General features: G+C 37.8%; 1 protein-coding gene across 1 annotated transcript in view; it reads left to right on the forward strand.

Moving 5' to 3' along the window:
* The window catches only part of COL4A6 (collagen type IV alpha 6 chain), a 106,996-nt gene that overhangs the window by 1,129 nt on the left and 84,598 nt on the right, over nt 1–21,269 (forward strand). The window lies entirely within an intron of this gene.

Raw genomic sequence — 21,269 nt, forward strand, 5'->3', positions numbered from 1 at the left:
ATGGATTAGTAAACGTGTTTTAAATTCCAGGTTGGTATACAGAAGCAATGACATTATGATCTGTCAATCTGACTATTTTATGATGTAAACATGGAGTTTCTCTTGCTGTTCCTAATTAATGTTTAAACAGTAGTAAGGGACTGCAGGCTTTTAAAATGTTCATAATTCCCCTCTTTATTGGTGTTGTAATAATTTTTCTGCTACTGGAATCTGCAATTGTTAGCCCACTTAACCAGTGAATAAATCTGTAGCCTAAATTAAGTGTCCAACTGATGACCAGTCAGCAGTTCAAAAAACATGTCTTTGTTATATTGTAATGTAAATTAAGATTGGACAATAATGTTTGTGGTGTGGATTTTATAGTGCATATACAATAATGAATTAATGGAAGCTGCTAGTATAATATGTTTTCAGCATGCTTATTTTAATTCAATTTCTGACAGATTTCCAACAAAACCAGTTGAAACATGGGTTCTTGACTTGTTAGCCAATGTTTTTCTACTGCTTTTGTTACTCTTTTGATTAAAATTTTAAGGATTTAGAACCTTTTTGTGCAACTGAGAAGAAATATTTTGAAAACACTTTAATATGAGAAGGGCTTATACTTCTTATAAATAGGAAAGTTTCTTCATTATGTTTTGCATTTTTCATAATCAATTGCACTAGTAGAATTTCATCATCCTGATCAGGTGGTAGTTACAAGCTCTAATCTTCTCAAAGATTAAAAGATTATTCAACAAAACCAAGAACTGTTCTACTGAGAGTTCTTGTTGCAGTGGAATCTATGTAGAAATGACTTTTATAAAGCAAGTACTTTAAAGGTTGAAATTATTTTGAGACAAATGTGCTGCATTTTGCAATTATTTATATAAATTTATGCAATATGGCAGTGAAATTATTGCTGATTGATGCAGATGTAGGTGACAGCTACATCATGAAATGATGATTTATTTTGAATGGCAGTACAAAATTAGTCTTGTGATGTGATCTATGTTTTCTTGAAGCAAATGTTGAAAACGTGGATGATGTGCTGTTACACGTGGGGTTATGTGGCAGACAGATTGTTACCTTGTAGACCAATTGCTGGGAATGACCTTAAAGTTTCCCCTAACAGCTTTCAGCTGGAGTCACTCCAGAAACCGTGCTTCATTCATGGTTTCAATCTTTTATTATCAATAGTTTTCATTAATAGTGAACCGGGAGCATCAGTACAAGATGCTGTGCAAACACAAAACAACAACGTAGTACTATCTCTGAGACATTCATTGCGGTAAGACAAGTGACAAAAGTTGGTCCAAAGGTAGGGGAGGTAAGACAAAATGTTGGAACAGTGCAAGAGAGGCAGGGATTTGCCTTGGCTAGTCACTGTCCTCCCCTGAGGCTTTTGGAGGCTACAGGGCAGAGTTTTTAGGACAGGGACTTTTAAAATAACAATCAGAGTTTGCTGATATTTCTGGGATGTCGTGTCATACATGTGAGGTGGAACATAAGCTGTGAGGTGGAAAATGGTCACTAAACTGAGAGACAGCCTCTTGCAATAAAATTTGAGATTCACATCCCTTCACAGAGCTCTCAGCTCAGTTACATCACTGTCCTGTGCAGTCATTCTGTGCTGCCTTGAGAGCATACCTGGCAAACAGGTGAGGTGGTAACTCTTCATTTATTCCTTTTCTGTTGTTGTTGAGCTAGCTGAGCACGCCTGGATTATGTTCTTGAAGAACTATGTCTCTGAAGAGCTACTTTTAGGACTTACTGTGAGGATTTATTGTCAGATATGTTCTGTTGGAACAACCGAGCTTTCAGTTGAGTTCAGTAAGGTTTATTTTATGAGTGGGCTTCATGAACTATTGCAACTCTTCCAAATCTGGATAGGGGTTGTTTGGTGGGGTTTTTTTTTTGGTGATCTTTTTGTTTGTTTTTTTCTTTCTTTTTGATTTTTTTAGCTAATAAATGTGCAGATTAACTAAAGCCACTTTCTTTTTCTAGCACTTGGTATCTTTTTCAGCAGAACATCTTCAGTATCCAAGTAAGGCAAACAAAAACTGTGTGTGAAAACCAGTTCTGGGCAGTCTGCTCTATTTTGAGTAACTAAAGCTCTGCTAGTTTATGACAAGCTAGCCCAAGTGATCTTATTTATCTATCTCTTAATATATCCTAGGTTTTCTGTGTGTTTTCTTTTGTTTTTATATCTATGCTACAAATGCTTTCATAGTGTCTTTTCCTTTAGTATGTACTGGACCAGCTTAATTGAACTGAGCTCATTGTTTTCCATGGCCAAAAATAAATTTTGTCCCAGAGCCTCTGACAGAGGGGGAGAATTAGCTGTTTAATTATGGCTGTTTGAAACCAGAGTCACAGCTCTCACCATAACACTTTGTAATTCAGTTTGAGCAATTATGATGTTATACATTAAGATTTATTTGTAAAGTTCTGATTTTTTTTTCTTTGCCATTTTCATCAGTATTTATAAGTATGCAACCCTTCTGTAATTTGACTTTTACAGCTATATCTTTTCGTAGCAGTAAACTTTATGGGGAAAAAGTAGTATCTACTGTAAAGTTACTTTTGTAAGGAAAGAGTCTACAGAATTCAAGGAATAATATAAAATACCAATCTAATCTTATAGATCTCAGGATGTGTTTACCAGATAAGGCAGCCTCTAATCCATAATAATGCATGGCTGTGGAGATACTTGATGGGCGAAGATTCAGGTACTGCATTGAGAATGGTCCTTCTGCAAAGGTCAAGTTAAATGATAATAGGTCTATAGTAAAATATAAGAATTATACTCTGGTTCTGTAGCAAATTAAGGAAAATTACTGAAAAAACAAACTATTGATAACAATGCTAATTTTCTAGCTCTTGCTAAGACATGTTGAGTTTTAGGGGAAATTTGTGTTTAAAGCTGGATATACTTTTCCATTTAAACAAATAATTGCTTCTTTACTGGATATATTTTGTGTGCTGAAGACAATTGAGCAAGTGGCATTTTATTTGGCATTCAGATACTGTTTCATTTTAGAGCAGCTATGAAACGGAGTAATGCATGCAATTGTATTCTGAAGAGCTTTCTTTATATCATTATCCATTTAAGGCTTTTAGTATAGGTGTGAGAGGCACTGTGTGACCTGAAGAAGCATTTTATTTCATCTTGTGGACAAGCTTTGGCATCAGCCACTGTGTTCCCTTGACTTAAGAGCTGCCATTGTTATGCTGGTGTCCCTAAAGGATGGGGCTTCTTGCCCCCTTTGTCCATCATTGCTGTAGAGGATCTCTACCTGAGTAGGGTTTGGTAATGCCTGTATCTCAGCTTAGATGTTATAATGATGACAAGGAACTAAAAATAAGAATTTTTTTGAAGGTTTCATTGCTAGATTATTTTCAAGCTCTCTGAAAATCCAGTCCCAAAATAAGGACTATTATTGTGGAAAAAATAAAATGAAAGATTTTCTGTTGTTACCTGTGGAAGGGATCATTCTTGTAAGGTCAGTCTGTGTTTTAAAAGGGGTTGGAAGGAGGCTGAGTTGCTTGCTAGAGGGTACTTGCAAAATGCAGTCTTGGTGGTGACTGCAATGTTGACTATTATTGGAGAAAGATCAGTGGGAAGGGAGATCAGGCACTGACATTATGAACTTAATTTCCTTGGGTGGTTGGGTGGGTTTTTTTTGTTTGTTTTGGTGGGTTTTTTTTTCTCTTTCTTTTCTTTTTTTCTAGATATCCATATAACCCAAAAAGGCTCTCACTCTCCTGGAAAAGCTATAAACCCCTAACTGAGCTTTACATACTTATTTCCATTTGCATGTCTAAACAGAAAGAACATTTAGAGTGGAATCATGCAATTCTTGTTACCTGTACCTCGCAAAGAGGGCATTTGAAGGTGTAGGCAAATAAATCTGAAAATACATGGGGAAAGCCAATAATTTGTTCCTTTGCTCTTTGCACAGACTTCCTGCAGTTCAGCCTGCCTTGAGTCTTGCCATATGACTTCCCATTCTCTGATGGTGCGATTTATATAAAAGTTGTGTTGCTGTAGTTTCTAGGAGCTGTGTGTAACTTCCTACTTTAAAAAGTTGTTGACAATAATTCTACTACTTATAATCAAATTAATCTTTTCAGAATGATTTCCTCTTCTCTCAGGTCTGAGGAAACACAAAGAGGAAAAACTAACATCAAGTCAAAGGATTGACTTGTTCCATGGATGTACTTCTTCTTTGGCTCCTTTGCCACATTTTTAATAGTTCCTGCTGTTCGGAGGTGACTTTGCTGGCCCTCTGATTCTGCTCATACCCAAATGGATACAAAGCTGTAGAGATCCCTCTGGTCTGTGCTTCCCTTCTTGTTGTTTCTGCAGAATTTTGATTAGCTTTGGTTGTGTCAACCTCTTGGGGCCCCTAAACCAGCACCATCCAGTTTGCATAGTCTCTGCTCACTTGGTTACCTCAACACTGAGAGAATCAACTCTGTGAACCAAATTGGTCTGATGTGCTCCAGTCCACTGAGATGTCAATAGCTACTGTATTCTGAGTTTGCCTTATTCGCTCCCTGCTCTATTTTCTCCTATTTGGCTGGAATCTACTGTACTTTTTACAGCCTCCAGCCCTTGCCTCAACGTGCTCTTGAGCTTCTCTGCCTTTCTGTCTCTCCTTTGTGCTTTAATAGCCAGGGAGGCTGCCAGTATCACTCCTGTTAATCCTGCAGTGCTTTCTCTGATGCCTCACTCCCAGCAGCAGTGAGGACATGTCAGTGCCTGTTACCACGAATCTCTCCTGTACAAATCTGTTTAAGAGAGTTGCACCTAATGCTCGTTGTTTTCCCCATTAGTAATAGAAACAAACGATTCCATGCTTGACACAAGTATTTGGCAAGACCCCAGTGTGATGTGTAACACAGGTCAAATCTAATTGTCATTGAGGTGTTGTAGCTGGACTAATTGGGAACTAGCTAGAAATGGCAGTACGTCAAAGTTTCTGTAAGATCTGAAACTAATATTTCATTTTCCTTCAGTTTTGTGTATTTGTCATTTTCCTGTTACCATTGAAGGAGAAAGGTTGGAAACAAGGTAGCAACAGCAACAGTGACTGTTTCCTTAGCGTATTTTTTTTTGTTGGTAGACAGATCAAAACCTGCAGCTTTCTAGAGATTAGGATAAAGTGTTTGTACAGAGTAAACTGAAAGCAAACTGCATAAATGAATTTCTAGCACTGTTTGCAGGCATTGGTTTTGACCTAAAAATCAGAGGAGAGGAAAATGCAAGTGCAGTTAAGCAAGAAATGGACTTATGAATGCTCCTGTGCTTCTTCAAATCTCCACAAATTAAATGTCACCAACTCTATTTTTTGCTAGCAGCATCACTTTAAAGCTCTAAATAGTGACAAGTTAGTGCTTTATCTTTTCCTAGCTTTTTAAAATTATTGCATGTACTTTACCTGTTCACATTGTATTAGAGTGTTTTCAAATCAGCTTCTTACATTCCTTATCCATTTGTTTGAAACATTGAAATTAATATTTTTTATTAAGGTCATGCCCTTGCAAGTAGCAAGCTACCTCTCTGTGGACATTAAATAATGCTTAGTTCTTAAAAGAATTTTTAAACCAAAATTTAAAATTAAATTATAGAATTATAAAAGAAGTGATGAAATTATTACTCTTAATACTTTATTTTTAAGTTAAAGTCTGTTCTGAATTTGTAAGCTGCCCAGTTGGTTTTTAGAAATGCATCTATAAAAGCAAATCATTACTCTAACAAAGTTAAGCCAATTAATTGACACAATGAATAATGGCTCGACTTAGTTAAAGAGGAACAGGACCATTTTAAAGTTGTAATAGTTCTCCTTATATCAAGCTTTTGCTGTGAAGGGTTATGCAGATACCACTTGCTCTGTATATATATTTTTTTTTTAAGGCAACTTGGAATTATTGCTACTACTGTAGTGGAAAAACATCAAAACAATAGAAAGGTGAATCATTGTATTGTACTTTGATGATTAAAGCTACCCACAAAGCAGGGTGTAACTCAGCTGGAAGAACATAGCCTGCAGGAGCAAAAAGCAAGCTTGGAAAATTAAGAATTTATAGTAGTCTTCAGACTTTTCCATAAAAGGAGCCTGTAGGCTTTTAGCTTCAGCCTTCCTTGTGAAGTTTTAGACTATTATCAAAGTGTGTGTGAGGGGTTGAAAAGTTGGAACATTATCTATTAAATGAATGTATCCTTGTAAATGCCTTCTACATGAAGTGCAGCACATGTCAAGTGTAGATTTGGCTGGAAGGTGAGGTTGGCAGGTCCTGTATTGCACTTCACAGTGTATATAGCATTTTGCAAGGGAAATGCTGAGCCTTTATTACCAGAAATGGTAGAAGTGTGCTGAGTCCTGATCTCATGGGATGACTGAGGTGATTTCTAAAAAGCCCTGGGTGCCAAGAGTAAGGTGCTTTGTTTCTGGTGTACTTTTGAAATGCATATGCTCTTTGCTTTGCCAGGGGAATAGGTGTAATGGAAATGCATTGCTTGCTATTTAGCAAAAGTTTTCTATCTGTTTTCATCAGAAACACAGTTTTTAAACAGCTGTCTCTTCTTGTAAACTTTGTGATCATTTTTACAAAGGAAGAGTAGTGCATTTTTAACCTAATAAAGTAGTTTTGACTTAAACTGGAAAGAGCCTCTGAAATCTCTTTTTACAGATGGTGCTTGGCTTGTTGCTGTGACTTGAAAGGGTGTAAGATGTAAGAAAAGTATAGAGAAAATATGTTAATATGAAAATAAGAAGCTTTCAAACCACTCGTGTGACAAATGTGAAGTGTTCTTGTCACCAAAGTAAATGTCAGATCCTTAGCCTAATTTTGCCACAAATAGATACAGAAAATCTGAATACCACAGAGGTTTTAAAGTTAAATGAGTTGGTGACCATAAACAGAATAGTTAATGGTCTCTTCAATGTAGTGATTATATGGTTTACTCTGTGGTACTTTTAACAACCTTAATCTCTGTGAATGTATAATCTTGTTAGGATTAAACCAAAATCTGCCTAGATAATTAGAGTGAGCTCCAAACTGTGGTTTGACCTGTATCTCTTAGTGGAGCAATTTCCATGTGAATGGATTGGCCCTGGAGCGTGTGGGAGGAGTGCTGGGAACCCTCAGCAGAGTCTGGGAGCTGAGGGGTTCCCACACCTCAAGCGGACTGTGGAAAATCCCCTCGGAGGTTTTGCAAAGACTGCCCTTCTGAGGCTGTACGAACCGGGCTGGCTCAGAACATCTTTTAATGTGGCAGAGCATGTATTCCATTGAAGGTAAAACGTGTTTACAGACCCTCCGTTGTGCAGAAAGTTGCAGGTTAGGTTGAATCCTGAAACGAACATGCCTGTTGAAGTTACTTACAGCAACAGCATTTCATCTGTTTTGTCCCTTCTCCAGGATTCATTTATTTCATTCATTTCACACTGTTTCCTGATGTAATACGAAGAAACAAATTGCAGTTTTTGCTTTGAAATACGTGATCACTGGTTGCATTACTGTGTTGTCTTTCACCTCTGAGCGATTTGCAGATGTCATTGCACTGGGCCAGGTTAAGTGCTGGTATTCCTGTCCTGTGTGAAGAAAGCTTTGCCCCGAGCCATGCAGAGAGTTCTGCTTCTTTGAACTGTTGCCCTGTGTGCTTTGTGTGCCCTAAGGCTCCCCTGTAAATGAGAGGACGTGTACAATCTGCCTTTGGAGATCTTGAAGGCTAGAGCCTCTAACCAATAAGGCACAAAGCTGTAAAAAGTTCATTATGGGTACTTAAAGACTCTCCATTCAATTGCACTTTCTTCTATGGACAAGCATGAGACTGAGGTTTCCAAAGAATCTGCTTGATTTTTATCTTTCAGCTTCATGCTATCCAGGAAGGTTCTGCACGTCTTTCAGAGAGGAGGGACAAGGATTAAAATCCAGCTAGTGAGTCTTAACTACAGTCTGGCAGTGGTAGAGTACAATTAATTAATGTTTATATCGGATCTCCAGCAGTACTATAACTTTTCAACTTCATTCAAGGATACTTTATGAATCACAAACCAAAGTGTTTATCAAGTATTTTGGATTGAAGTAAATGAAAGCTATGAAAAGGCAATGTTAAGGTTTTTCTGGTTGTTCAGTTGAAGTTTTCATTATCTTTTTAACTAAGTTACTGTCCAGATCTGGAATGATTGTTTTATAGTTTTCTCTGCACAGAAGACAGTCATCCCAGGCATCTTTGTGCAGTGATATTGGCTACAAATTTTGCTTGGATTATATGATAACAACTTACCAGAGATAAATTTTGCTGAGGTAGTTCTGTTTTCTATATATTATAATAAGTATTCTTCGTGAATAACCGGGAAAATACTTCCAGCATCTGTTTCATCAAGATGTGTCCTTACAATTTCCATTAAAGAAATTCCAGTGAAAAAGTTACTTCCCTCCTCTTCATTCCGGTATTATGAGCTCACTCAGAGGAGGGCAGAGGGGTACCAGGTTTCAGGCCTAAATTCCTTTGCCAGAGGAATGTGCAGCAAGACACAGGTACAGGCTAGCTCCACGACATACTTGTTTAGAGGGGCCCTTCTGCAACCCAGCAGCTTGCAGATCTCACGTTTACAACACTTCCTTATCTGCGTGGTTCTGTTTTAAAAAAAGAAAATCAGGATTAGTCTTTGTGAAGGATGTAGTGAGTTTAATTTTCAAAGAGTGGATATTGTTTGCTTTTTCATTTCACTTTTCTAGATAGGCAGTAAAAGGGTTTTGTAAGACCCTTAAAAGTTGTGAATTTGATTGTGGGAAAGGAAGAGATGATTGAAAAGCACTCACATTGCTGCCAGATGTACTCTGTCAGGTGCTACTCTGTTTAATTGAGGTCACTAAGAATTTAGTCTGCTCCTTACATAGTGTGTCATTGAAGACCTCAGTTTCTTTTAGAATTTTATTTAATGTCTGGCGTGAGTAATCCTCATTTTCCTTACGTATCCAATGTCAGTGGCATTTTAAGCCTGATTATTTAGATGTTACCTCACACTGTTTCAAAGTAGCACCAATATCAACTTGTGTGTTGAAAAAGTTGCACAGAAGCTCTGAACTGCTTCCATTAACTAAGTTCATCATAAAACTACTGTGGGAAAGGAATTAAAATTCTGATTGGAACCAGATTATCTCTGTAAGGTGAAACCACCACAATTCATTCAACTACTTGACAGAGTTGTGAAATTTACTGTGCTTGCTCAATTTATAGCCACTGCAGCCTCTGCTCTTGATAAGCCCAAGATCACTAATTCCTGTGTGTTGATATCAAGAAACTGTAGCAGGATATTGACTTCTATCAGATATTTTATGGTTAGGGCAGTAAGCTAGTACTTTGTAGATAAAACATGAGGACTTGGTTGTGGCAGAAGGAGTTGTAGATTCTATTATCAATATAGCTTGGATGGCTTCATGTAACTTTCTTAAATCCTCCATACCATGTTTGTCGCTATCTGTAAAATAATCATAGTGCTCCCAGTGGTTTGTATGCCTGTTTATCAAAAATTGCTTGTATTTTTCCTTTCTTTCAAGTCATTGTGGTAGAGAGAGCTGCTCTCACTGGGGAAGGTATGCCTCAAGGCAGGTTGCTGTTGATAACACTGAAACAAATTTAGGGGGAAGTTGAATGTGTGCTTATTTGTGTTTTCTTCAAGTTCCTAAGGTGATGCAAGTATTTGTCATTCTTGAGTTTCATAACTAATCTACTAGCTCTTCTAATATGTATTAATAGAGAATTATGATGATAATATACAAAAAAATAGATTTTATATATTATTATCATAAAAACTGATCTGAATGCAAGTTTGAATTTCAGTTTTAATGTCACAAAACTGAAGGCTTTACCTAAATCTTGTTATTTTCTTTACATATATTCCACTTAGGTGCCATGAGGCTGGCTAGAAATTAGAATTACAAAAAAATTAGACTGTACCAAACAAATAGCATCTGTGTAAAGGAACAGAACAAAGTTAGTGTTGCTTTATTTTTTTTTGAATTATAAAGGCATAATGTAAATAAAAACATAACCTATTATAGTATTTTGCACAGGCATACAGGTGATGCCACATTTTTTCCTTGAAGTATGACAAGAGGGTTGGGCTTAAAAGCACCAAGGATTTAATGTCTTTGCTAGCTTTAGAAAGCTATTGTTTTAAGACTAGCACATGCTATTTTTTATATATATAAAATATCAGTTTCTCTCCCTAAAGCTTAGTTGAGGAAACAAGGAGAAAACAAAATTATCTTAAAAGTATCAGGGTTTCTTCCAGAGCATTTAGGTCATGTGCTTGCCTGTAGGGACCTGTCATGTAACATCTGGATGTTTGACTTAAGCACTGCTGAGGAAGTCAGAAGAGGAAATCAGGAGATGGTTTTCCTGAGACTGGGTTATCTCAGACCTGTCAACTGTGTGTTTTCCTGCATCTTAGTATGAAGTAATTGGCACCTGGAGCTGTTTGAGTCAGGATATCTGACAAGCTGCATGGAGATCTGTTTAGAAAGGTCTGGGTTGGACAGCAGGAAAAAAAAAGTATAAATCATACTTTCTGGCCTGCAGGGTTTGCTATGTTGGTTAAGTCATGTTTGATGCACACTAGACACAGTTAAATATTTAGAGCAAAGCTCAGCTTTTAAAAGACAGTTATTGATAGCACCTTTCCTAAATAATGTCTTTAATTTCTGTGATTTTGGATGAGCTGGAATGGGAGGAGAGAGGCTGTTAAATGAAGTGAGAAACTCCAGCAGAGAAGGCTGCCAGGTGCCAGGAATCCTGTTTGCTGTTGTCATTCCCTAGCAGGAGGCTGAGCCTGGGCTGCGTGTGGGTGCATGTATGTAGGGAGGATGAGGGCAGCTGGTACAGACGGCTCCTCAGCAAGCCTCTGCTCTGGCCCTTTTGGCAGTTTCATGTGGGATTTGGTGCAAACTTTTACAAGTGCAAGGTGTTTTCTTCTGTGTAAGGCTGGGAATATTTCTGCTGCTGGTTTAAGTCCTAATGAGCTGGACAACTTCCATCTTAAGATAGTTTATCTAACCAAATAAATTAGGTAGCATCATAACTAATTCTTTATTTCCCATTTGCACCACTCTGCAAACCCATGTGCTTTAAAAGTAATCAAATAGAGTGTGTTCTTTCTTTCAGTTACTCTTTCCATGCTATTTTTTATCAAAGGTCTTAGCTGAATTTAATTTTGTGAAAAACTAATTTGAAACCTTTCTCAGGTCATACATTTGACTGAAATTTGATATTAATTAATTTAGCCTTGTTTTGTGGAGTATCTGTAGTGTATAATCTGCCGTTGTTAGGACACGTTGGCAAAATGTGAAATGAAATATTTTCTTTTGAGCTCACTGCTCATAGAGAAATGAACACTCATATAACCTTTTGTTTGGTTTTCTATAGAATTTAATTTACAAACTTTGCTGGAAAATAACCTTTTGCCCTTATTAATGTATTCCGTACCACAAAGGAGTCTGCAGGGTGTCAGGGTGTACAATGTACAACCCCTGCTCCGCGGTGTGAAGTTGCTGTTTGTCTCTCATGGGGAGGAGGTTAGGAAGTTAATGTTTGCATCAGTTCATAGCTGAATTTTTAGCTCTGATAGTATTTCTCCCACTGCAAGTGTAGGTCTTGTGGCTGACACAGCAGAAGTTTGTCTGTGTGATGAATGTGGGAGTATAGATAGCTGTGAACTGTTTTTCTTGTGGTTAGAGGAAGTAAATCTAGCACTTAGCAGAAGTCCAGAGCATCCAATCTTATTCAGATTTTACATTTAAAAAATAGTGTCTTCAGATAGTACTTATATCAGCTTTGTTAAAAATTGCTGAGGTTTTATGTCTGTATGCACATGGAATACTTTTTTCACTGAAACTCACAACTTTGTGAAGCTGTGGACTTTCTGGCATGTTTATCTAGGTCTGTAATGCTCCCACCTCTGAACTCAGGTCACCACATCTGACCCTACTGCACTCTCATACATGAAAAATCAGAGTTGAAATACAATCCCTACTTCAAAAGATTTGCAACCTGCCAGATACGTGCGAAACCTAAAGAAATCCTGGGAAAATACTGCTCAGCAAGGGGCAGTCTCATCACACCAACTGTAGAATTGTGCTGCTGCTGTTTAAGAAACTGAGTACACACAGCTTCCTCTGATATTCCTTCTGGTTAAGGATGGCAGCTCCTCTGCCTCTAAAAATGTAGAGAATACCTGAGCTAAATGTTGTTTATGGGCAGAGAAATGGAGTTTCAAGATTGATTTTAATTTAAAATCACTTGCTGCAGTAGGAAGGTGCTGGTAATTATGTGGCTGAGGAAAGTCTTGGAAACAATTGTCATTGCTCCCAAAACTGTTCTTTCTGTTGTGTGGCAGGATGGTGAGCTCAGAGCACAGCTGTGCTTTATGCTGCTAGCGTGTAAATAGGGACCATAAAAAAGGAACCTTTCTGCAACAGGTTTTTATTGTTAAGCTGATTGTGGATGTGATAGCTCAGATCATAAATCTTTCGAGTGAATGATCAGTGATCCAAAAGGATCATTCTCTTCTTTTGCAACAACAGAATCATTATACTTCCAGAAAGCATCAAATTATTTCAGATACTGACGGAAAATCTGCCCCAGTCAAGCCAGAAAATACATATCAGTTTTCACTCTAAGAACATTGCACACTCCTCTTCCAAATAGAGAAATTAATCAGGGTTGTAATCCTTGGGTCAGACTAACATTAGAGTATCCAAAGCTATCATACTTGATTCAAGTAAAAATCTGTGTGGGTGTATGTTTATATACAGCTATTGCTTAGTTTTGACCTCCTGGGAATCTCAAAGAACAGTAACAGCAGGTGGAAAGAGTTTTCGGGGTAAATTTGACATCATATCCAGATTAGTTATTCAGTACCTCTCACTGACACTTATGATCTCTGGAAGAAGGTTAAAGGAGGAGAGGATATTTAGCCAATCAGTTCTGGAGCTAATTTGTCCATTTAACTGACTTGGAGAATAGCTATTAAAAACTTGAGTCCTTTTATGACCAAAGGAGTGTGGTAAGAGGGGTAATTTTGTGAGCACCAAGGTCAGATGACTGACTGGCATAAGGAATGCCAGCGCTCACCTCTGACACAAAGATTGTTTTTCATAGTGTGCACACTCTTGTAAGCTGGCATGTGGGTGTACATGACAGATCAACAGAAGGATGGAACACAGTGCAGCTGGGCACCTATTCTTCCCTTGCAGTGACACTCCAGCAAGTCTAAAGGATTTAATCCATGTAAACTATTCCTGTAGGTCCCACATCCTGCAGGGTGTGCAGCCTGCCCACATTCCATCACACTGGAGATTGGGGGTTCAGGGTAGTTATGCTGGTAGCAAAACCTAATATAGCTGTTATCAGACAACAGAGAAAACAGATGAAACAAGTGTTTTGTCATTGTGGACTACAGTGTATTCCTGCAGTACAAGTGTTTTGTTTTGTAACATACCAATAAACATTGCACAGCACCTTTGGGTGGCTAAACGCATATATGATTTTCTCTGAAACAGTAAGAATTTTTTTAGGAAGGATGAATATAATGGTTTGTTTTGGAATATGACCAGGATTCAATGTCTAATAACTCCAGTATCTCTAGCTTTCTAATGGCCACCAGATGCTGGGACCTCTGTTTTTTATCTCATCTGAAAGAAAGGCTAAGTCATCAGAGCCCCTGATAGCTCAGGTTGGACTGAGATATAAATGCTTCCTGCTAATTCCCAGCCCTGTCTGTTCTATCACTTACGTTTCTGGTGAAGCTTCTTATGACAACACAGTTGTGCTGAGATTGGGATTTTTTGATGGCATTAGGTGCAAAAGGTTGCAACTTTCCTGTGAGATACACGCATTCCTTCATGTCAAGGCAAGGGCTATGGTCACTATTGTCATAACAAAGACAAAATACATCTAAACACATTTCTCTAAGATATTTTAACAATATTTGAGCTGTCCCTTAAGAATAACTTAATGCTCAGTCTTTAAAATGAGGATTTGTGATCAGTCATGAATTCATAAGTAGTTTCTGGGCCAGAATTAATTAGAAAACAGCTTGCTGCTTTTAATTTCAAGGAGGGGTTTTACTACTAGTGAGCCTTCTCTTTTTCACTTTTTGTTCTTCTTTTTCTTTTCTAACCATTAAGAAAGCAATCAAATATTAGACCATATGCAGGAAATCAAGTATTTAATGAAGTTTTCTTCAGAAGGCTTCCTTTGCGATATTTTGCAAATCTCTGTATTTCTGGTCCTTGTAAGGAAAAAATATAAACAACAATGTTCCTTCTTCAGTCCAAGTGAAGGTGTCATGCTGTTGTGTCACACCTTCATTCGGGAACTTGAACAATAGTCTGTGAAATTCTTCTCCTGACTTGTAGTCAGTGAAGGGTATCAATGCTTTAATTGTTACTAAATGCACTAATTTCCCTCACCTCTCACGTTCAATAGTGATTATATTACATCACATGCTAGCAATACTGTTTGCGAATGGGAAATATGTATTGTTTCTTTAATATGGTAATATGAGAGAGAAACATACCACATTGTTTTTTGCTTTCTGTGTTTCTTTAGCTGTCTAGATACACGTAAAATACATAACCAAGCATGCTTCAGACACATGAAATAATTTTATTGTGTTTTATTTGTTAACAATGTTGTGCTGGCTATGATCAACTACCATTGTTTGTAAAGAAAACTGATGTTTTTTTCCTTGAACTTTCTTTCTTGCATAAAATTTAAGTCTTGCAGCCCCTGAAACTTTGAACACAAGTTAGTGTTCAAAATGAGAGTGAACAGCAACCATAGCTCCCTCACTGAGCCTCCAAGCAGCTGGTTCATGTTTTAAGTCATCATAATTACCTATAAACACAGAAACTTAGCACATATCTTCCAGGTGAATAAGAAGGAACTTTCTTTTTGGCGATTATTTTGAAGTGCCACCTTAAATTCCATATGCTGTGTGTGCATCTTTGTTAATGGGACTTGGAGAGTCGCCAAAAGCAAAGTGTGTTGTCTCTCTCCTCCTTAGTGGTGAGTGGGACTAGAAAAAGCTCCTGGTATTGTGGGACAGTAATGAGTCTGTGAAGAGTCATCCTACCACCAGCTGCAAGACAGGATATTGAACTCCACCTGCTGCCCAATGTGAGTGCAGTGAACAGTTCATGTAAACTCACACCAGAAGTAGAAAGAGGAACCTTTCAGTCCTCCTCTTTTGGCAAACCCTAGGAAATGTTTCCTGATCCTGCATCTATAACTACTGCACGTCTTCTGTTCCTTTTTAAAAAAGGGATCGAAGTTCAGCAATAGTTACAAACTAGAGCTGTTTGTAGCAGTCCTATTTATAGGGGAAAATGGGGAGCAGCAGAGAGTCATATCCATTAGGGAGATGTGTCTACTTATCCTAGAGGAAGAGTGGTAAAAGATGAACTTGGCTGTGCAGGTCTGAAGGTCAAAAGAAAAGTCTGTGTCCTGGGGAATGCAGTGAAAACTGTACAGCACTTGAGGCAGCTGAGAGTAAGGTTGAATTTACAGTGGATGAACTTGAGAGTTAGGCTGACTGAAGAGTTGCAATAGTTGTTTATGAAAATGGAAAAGCTATTTTATTTATTTTTACTAAAAGTGCCAATACTGTACTTCAGCTAGAACTTTAATCCTTAAAGCCTTGCAAATGAATTTCATATAACTCAGCATTTGAAGAAGAGCTGTGAGAAGATTGAATTATTATTTTTTTTCTTTCCCATCTCCTTTCCCTCCCTCCAGCTAAATTCCATCCCACATCTGCCCTTCTACTGAAAGCTTAAAACCTTTTTCCTTCTGTGTGACCTTTGCCCTCCCTTTTAAGCAAGTGCAGGAGCAGGGGTCAGAAGTCTTGTCCATCTCCTCCCAGCAGCAAGAGTTCTTCCGGAACAAGGGAAAAATCCAATGAGAAAACCAGGATTCCCATTCAGGCCAGTCCAGCAGATGTTAAAACCTTGACACTTAGACGTTTTCAAAATATTATTGTCAATATTAAGCTCTTTTGAGTCCTGTACAATTTTTCTTCTTAAAATCCAGGTCAGTACTTCTGCTCTTATTTTTGGAATCAAAGTACTAAAAGCAGAGGGTGATTTGAACACTTCCATTTTTAACAGGTCCATTGAGAAGACAGTAGTGTTGCTGTCAAAATACAATTATTCCCACAGTTCTTGTATGTCTAATCTGACATGAAAATGTCTTAGACAACATAGGCTACCTTTGTACTCAAAGGAATCTGTCAAAATCGAGACCTACATGTTTCCTTTCCCAAATGGTATGCAATTTATTTTTCCTTTTTAGTAAGAATGATCACTTTCCTTTTCATTCTAACCTTTAAAGAGGGGCTGAAAAATGGGGACTGCAGCTTTTGAAACATACTTTTGAATCCAAAGTGATTGAAGCTGATAGTTTTATATTCATTTAGATCCTATGAATCCAGTTCAACATATATGAGCCATAGGTTGATGGGTCAAGGTTGTACAGGATGAATAAAGAAATGTTCCTTCTCTAGTCAAAATTCTGGTTTAAACCACATGAGAAATGAGTAAATGTTTAAGCATTTTGGATACTTGGTATGTGAAAAGTTGAATATTCTTTGTATTCTGGCTCTTGCCTTTTCTGTATGTGCCATCCTAATAGTTTTTACTGAGCACAGAAGCAGGGAGGGGTAGTTTACAGTGTCCAAGCTGTGAGGTGGCTCCCTGTTAGTCTATTTTGGGGTTTTGCTGACCTGTACTAATGCCAGGCTCATACATTCACTATGTTATTTAGATGGGTTAAGAGATAAATTTGTCTCTGCTTGTAGTTACTAAATTTAAAGGGGCTTATCTATAGCAACTCTGGGAAGTTGCTCAGATAAATAATACTGAGAGATTGTTTGGCCTTGAATATATTTAAATGACCCATTACATCATGCTGACATGTTTTGTAATGAGTAGAACTGTGGTCCTGCACAGAAAAAGGTGACCATTCCTATTTGCTGTATGCTGGGCAGTGTCAGTACTGTAATGTGCAATGCCAAGACAGGCAAGGATACACTGAATAATTTTCTATATTCTGTTCTGAACATGTTAGTGTCAAACAAGTCAAAACAAACATGAGGCTGAATTAGGGAAATGAGCCACATATGTTCTTGGTTGTGTTGACTTCAAAGTCCCTGCTTGGCATCAGTTGTGAACTTGGATCCAAAACTTCATGCAAATATATATCTTTGTCAGTGACATAATTAAGGAGGCCAGGTGAAGTGTGTCACCCGTGTCTTCCCTGAGTCTCAAGTATTTGAAAAAGCAGTTTCTAAGAATGACCTGAATATTGGGAAGAACAAATAATATTCGGACAAGACTGTGTGCAAGTTATTGGCCAGTGAGATTCTAGAGCTCTCCTAGTGAAATCAAATTTAAATGTGTAGCTCTAAATACACTGGTTTATGACAGGCATTAATACTTGGTGTTGTTACTGACAAATTTTGCTCCTTGAATTTTACTTCATGTGTTGAGCACAGCAAATCTTGAAAGGACCATGAATTCTTCAAGAGTATCAGGGAATTGGGGTCCTGTCTATATTACCTAGGCTAGCAGAAATGTTTATGTGTGTGAACATTCTTAGAAGAGATACTATTTTCAGTTCAAACGAGCTGTATTTTTAAAATTTTAAGGTGGGGTTGTTTTGGGGGTTTTTTTGGTTGGTTGGGGTTTTTTTGTGTTAAAAAGATCTAAAATCAGCACATTTCAACTGCTGGTATGCAATCTTTCAATCATGGTCAAAGGTACTTAAAAGATCAAAAAGCCTGAGCATTTGCCTATTTTCTTGTCCTTCTGCCTTCAACTACTTGATTTCTTCTGCTGCATTCAAGGTGGGTAGAAGTCACAGAACATCCAGTTGTTCCCATAGTCCATTGAGCTGACTGGGGAGATTTTATGATTTAAGAGGCCCTGGAGTCTTCAGGTAAACAGTCTTCACTATTTAAAATGTCAGTGTTTGTAAAACTCTCCTGGAGCTTTCTTCTTTAAACATGCTGTTCAAATTCCAAACTGAAGAAACAAAAAGCAATCCTAACAGATATCTCTGACAGAATTCTGTTTACTTTGCTTGAACAATGACACCATATATTTGTTTAAAGACAGAAAAGATATATGTACAAATATATTTTTTTAGGCAGAATTGGCCTAATCAAAATGTGGGTGGGAGGAAAGTGAATAACCTTATTCTGTAAATGAATGTAAATTTCTGTAGTGTGGTCTCTTTAGGTATGTTCTCAGATATGTTCTTGTCATTGTTTACATCTCATGAGTTCCTGTTTTCTACTTTTTGCTTCACATTGCTGACACAAAAGAAATGTTTGAAGATGGTCTTCTGTAAGAGAAATAATAACTTTGTAAGAGAAATAATAACTTTGTAAGAGAAATAATAACTTTATTTCTCTTCTGTAAGAGAAATAAATAACTTTGAGTTATAGTGGAAGTGCCAAGCTGGAATTAAAAAAATATCAGAGTTTTGATTGTGGGAGCACTGTGTGACCATTAGTAATTTTGCTAATGTCCCTCTGTATTTGGCTCTGCAGCTGTCAGTGGGAATAGTGATAAAGGTGATGAAAAGCTGCTGGCTAACACTGATGAAGTATATAGTATTTCCAACATACTTTAAGCTCTAAGTATTAGCAGATGCTGTGTATGAAGAAACATTTTGCCAGGAAACCAAGTTTAGAACATTTAACTGTGCTGGACACTGATGTTGTCATTAAGTCTTATGCTGCATTTACATGTTAATTTCACACTGACAGCCTCTGCTTTCTGCAATATCACTTCTGTGGCTGTCTTAAAATCAGACCTTAGAAACAGCATTTGCAGAGGAGAGGAGAAGAATCCAGCTAGGTAAATTACTTCTCTAAAATATTTGTGCAGTAGGTAGAACTTTTAATGCAGCCTAAGGATTTGGACAGTTCTAAAACTTATCTTCTACAAGATAAAACAGTACAGCATAATTGGAAAACCATGGAGATATATATTTCTGGTGATGCTCCAGCAAATTATTTGCTAGCCTTCAGATGACAATGAACTGAAATCTCTAGGCTAGGTCATAAGGAAAGACACCTGAGCTTGCTGCCCATGTTCTGTATACCTTTACCATGGCAACTTCATTCGCATGTTCTCATACAAAAAAAGGAGTAAAACTTCACTCAGTTTGTTTTTGAAGTGTCATTTGAACCAGGCAATTAGCTAGTTTTTAATGCATCTCACTGTCCACTTGTCCAACCTGTGCTTCATCAGTTTCTCTATGAGGATCTTGAGGCACTGTTGACCACCTCACTAAAATCAAGGTAAACAACAACCACTCCTCTCCTCTCATCTATGAAGCTGGACATCTCATCCTAAAAGGCCATTAGGTTAATTAGGATAATATTTTTTCCCTTTACAAATCTGTGCTGACTGTTTCTGATAATATTCTTGTTGTTCACGTGTTTGGAATTGGTTTTCAGAAGAATTTGCTCTACTGACTTCCCAGGGACTGAGATGAGGCTGAGTGCCTTGTAGTTCCCCAGATCCTCCTTCATGCCTTTCTTGAAGATAGCAGTGACATTTGCTTTATTCCAGACCTTGGGAATATCTGGTCACTGTGACTTTTCAGAGATAATCAGGAGTTGCCATGCAACATCAGCTGGCTCCCTCAGTAATTACAGGCAAATTTTCAGATTTTATGAATTTGTGTATGTCCAGTTTGTTTAAATGTCCTATATCCAGCAAGCTTAAGTCTTACAGAATCCAACCAGAATCTAAAAGATCCCAGACCCACAAGCAGGTTAAGATTCAGTAGAGTGCTAAATCATTGGCTTTGCAAATGTGGTTGCGAAATTAATGAACATTACTATTGTGATTTAGTTTATAAAAGGATATAATGTGACCTTTAAACATCTGCTTATGAAGAGAGGGTGTTAAGCAGGACAATAGGCCAGAGCACTTTGTTCTTAAAATGACATTTTTGGAACTTTCATTACAAGGGCTGGCTGTTCCTTGCTTTGTGAGAGGCCTCTACAAAACTGTACTGACATTTGGAATTCCTCTCTTGTACTGCTGCCTCTCTGGGCTGCTGTCCTTCTGCCATATGGTCAGTCAGAAGGATTATTTGCTTATTGGTTTGACAATAACAGGAAAGCTATTCAAATGGTGCAAGTTTACAAGTGTTGTACAAATGTGTTTAGTCTTGGCTTAGCTTCCAACAGCTGAGGCAAGGAAGTTTATCAATCTCAGTATAATTATTTACTGTCTTATAATGGTGACTCTGGCCTAGTAGCTAATGCATTGCTGGGAAATAGGCTCCTCTACCTTATGTAGTCTTTATATTCAAATTCTGTGCAGGAAAGAGGAGCATAAGAAGTGGTTCCAGTCTTGTAACAACATGAGCACTCCCTCCATGCCACAGTTTGGTGTTGTGAGAACACTAGACTGGAGTGAGTGTATGCAGTAACTGCTGCCCTGCAGCTCCTTCCTTGCCATACTTGTCCAGTCATCTCATGTTAGATACACCCACTGCTCCCTTCCCCACATGGCTTTTGGTGTGGATTGAAATGAAATGCGGAGTCTTTCACAGTATGGGAAGAAAGTAGCCCTGAATAGGGTCTGATATTGAGAGCTGAGTAGCTGTGGGTCTCTCCTGTGCTTGGGCAGGAGATGATTGTGAGGAAATTCCAAATGTCAGGGAGCAGCAGTGTAACAAGTGCAAGAGCTAGAAAATTATTTTTTTTCTCTGGTTACTAATAAGAGATAAAAAGGAGGCATGAAGCTGAGTATGTAAACTACTTAAACTACTTATTTCCTGTGATAGACAATATTTGTGGAGTTCTGTCTTTAAAATCCATAGATCCTCTCTTGGTGCTGGTAAACATGAAGGTACCCTCAAAATGACATTTAAATATTGTTCGTGGTTGCTCCCTATACATAGCTTTAAAATGTGGGATGTATGGAAAATGTTTTGGTAGTTTTATTTATAAAGTTTTATATATATATGTATAAAAAAATACAGTTTCTGGTGCATGCACAAGGTACTTGGCCTAAATATCAACTTAGGGTTGGGCACACGGTACAAAACACTTCCTTGAGACAGCCTATAGTCAGTCACCAGATAAAATGGCATTTGAATTTGCCTGAGAAGGACATTTTGGCAACAAGCTCAATCTCGCCTCTGTTGGAGTTTGTTAGAAGATTCCATTGACCCCTCTGAATGC

The sequence above is a fragment of the Lichenostomus cassidix genome, chromosome 4A, assembly GCF_008360975.1.
Source record: "Lichenostomus cassidix isolate B80296 chromosome 4A, HeHo_3.0, whole genome shotgun sequence".
Taxonomy (NCBI): Eukaryota; Metazoa; Chordata; class Aves; order Passeriformes; family Meliphagidae; genus Lichenostomus; species Lichenostomus cassidix.